Source organism: Pinus tabuliformis, chromosome 7 (assembly GCF_031772625.1).
Source record: "Pinus tabuliformis cultivar Carrire ecotype Pingquan chromosome 7, CPIR1, whole genome shotgun sequence".
Classification (NCBI taxonomy): domain Eukaryota; kingdom Viridiplantae; phylum Streptophyta; class Pinopsida; order Pinales; family Pinaceae; genus Pinus; species Pinus tabuliformis.
The window spans coordinates 1,263,885,538-1,263,887,905 of NC_142293.1; the positions used below are offsets into that span (position 1 = coordinate 1,263,885,538).

General features: G+C 36.2%; 1 pseudogene; it reads left to right on the forward strand.

Annotated features, from left to right (window-relative positions):
• The first annotated feature begins 359 nt into the window (after nucleotides 1-359).
• Nucleotides 360-2,086, forward strand: LOC149252022 (uncharacterized; annotated as a pseudogene).
• Nucleotides 2,087-2,368: the final 282 nt, after the last annotated feature.

Consider the following 2,368-nt stretch of genomic DNA (forward strand, 5'->3'; position numbering starts at 1 on the left):
TTTTCATGCCGCCAACTTCGTAAGGGGGCTTTTCAATTTTTTGGAACTTGCCCTAATTATGTCTTTGTATATATAAAACAGTAACGTAAGATTTGAACATATAGAATTTTGCGGTGATTGAGTTCATAGGATTTGAAGTTGTAATGTCAATCAGAAATCATAATAGCAGGGTGTTGAATTGGGAGAAATTGAAATTTTGAAGTTGGTTTGGGGATAAATCTCTCTCAATCAATGATGGATAAGGCCAATATGAATAGTTACATCGAATCTTGGTTCACAAACAATGCAAGAAGAGCTAAAAACAATATTGATCCTTTATCCTTTTATTATTTCTTATGGAATTCCATGGTGCCCCTTCCATGAAGCCCATGTTTCACTCGCCACTGTCACATCAAGCCCCAAAAGAGCCCAGTTTGGACCCCTCTCAATATCCCTGAACGATTTCGATTGAAATGGTTGTGAGCTGAAGAGTTGGCCCAGAGGGGTGTTGAAAATGGTTTTAAAGAGTTGTGGCTTGGGGTTTTAGTCTAGTTTGTGGAGGATGTGCTTAAATTGTCCTATGGGGCTAGCATAGATGCCATAAAAAAAATTCTTTGGGCTGGCTTGAAACTTGGGAGGAAGCACAATCGCTTGCATTTAATTTTCTTGTTGATTTGCTCCGCAAAGAAAAAATGTTTGATGTGATATGGATTGAATCAAGGTAACGAAGAACTAGGGGATCATGTCCATGGAAACATTCTCCTATGTGATTGGGAATTATGTGCAGGCCGGTAAGGTTGAGGAGGAGAGGATGACATTCGAGGTGATGGAGTAGTATGGATTCTGATAGGATGTTGTTGCACTAAATTGTCTTCTCAGTGCGTAGTGCAGGGACAATCAGGTGAAAGCGGCAACCAAATTCCTTGATAGGATGAAGGTGAGGATCACCCTGGATGCTGACACATTTGCATTTCTACTGGAGGGATGAGAGATCGTAGGAGATGTGTTTAATGCTAGAATCATGTTTGGAGAAATTTTTAGCTGCATCGGATGGTTGTCGAACAACATACCAGCTTATAATGCCTTCTTGAGCATTCTAGGTAATGGCTCTTGATTTGAAGAGGCATCGAGGTATCTGACCATGATGAGTAATATGAAGTGTTTGCTTGATCTAACCTTCTTCCAAAATACATTGCGAATCCGTTAATAGCATAAGAACATGAAGGATGCTTATTGACTTTGGGAGTTTATGAGGAAAAATTGTATTGTACTTGATTTTCCCACTTATAATACAATGATTGGCATGTCTTGCAGTGAAATCCCAATCCAAGTAGATTTTGTTGACCATTTGTTGGATGAGATGGGTTTTAATGACATCTTTCTTGATTTTAAGACTTACAATACCATTTTTGAAGGTCTTTATCACTGCCTGCAAGGTGGAGAGGCATCAAGCATTTTTTATGGCTATAATGATGGTGTTTATCATTGCTTGCAAGATTGTTGTAACGACGTGGAAACACATTATATAGAAGGCCATTTTCCCAAAATCGAATTGTGTTGCTATATTAATTGATTGGTTTTGTGACCCAGTAAATATAAAATCATTATTACTTTGATCACAGCTTTAACTTTACGTTTATCCCACTCGACCAATTCTTCGGATCATATCTTTTTCCATCCCATTCTTAGTCCCGCAAAATGGAGAATGGCAAATGAATAAGCAATGCTTTGAAATTAAAAAAAATATAGTTTATGGTATATCTCTATCAAAATATAACGTAAAATTACTTTCAAATTGTGTTTAATCATATATTTCAGCACTTTATAATATTTCGTTAATACACGTTTAAATTCCCCCATAAAATTGAAGAAATTGACTAACCGCAATAGAAATTTGACAAAATGGATTGATTGGTTTTTTCACCCAGGAAGAGCATTACAAGAAGTAAATTATTCTATGGAGGCAATTTCTAGAGGAGTGCAATTACCTATTTAAACTACAACAAAGTTGAAGAAGGCCTTGTGTCAAGCAAGTAAACAAGATGCATATGCACAACTTGAAAAAAATGAAAGGTATTTAAATTCAGACCAAGTAATCACTATTTAAATTTTTCAAGTCAATCCCTTTCAGGAGGAGTTGCCTGCCTTCACTCTAAGCCAATGTTTACAATGTTGGTTTCCATTTCTTGTTGTGATGATGTGGTTATTAGTGAATTTCAAAAACCTTGACAACATTGACTGACGTAGTATAGATGAAGCTCAGCAATAGAATAAGTTGCTCTCAGTTTTTCCTTTGTGTTATACAATGTTTAATTCTATGTCTTAGGGAGTCATTTATCTCAATTAAAAATCATCTTGGACTTTTTTGCAATTCATTTTCTCCTTTTTC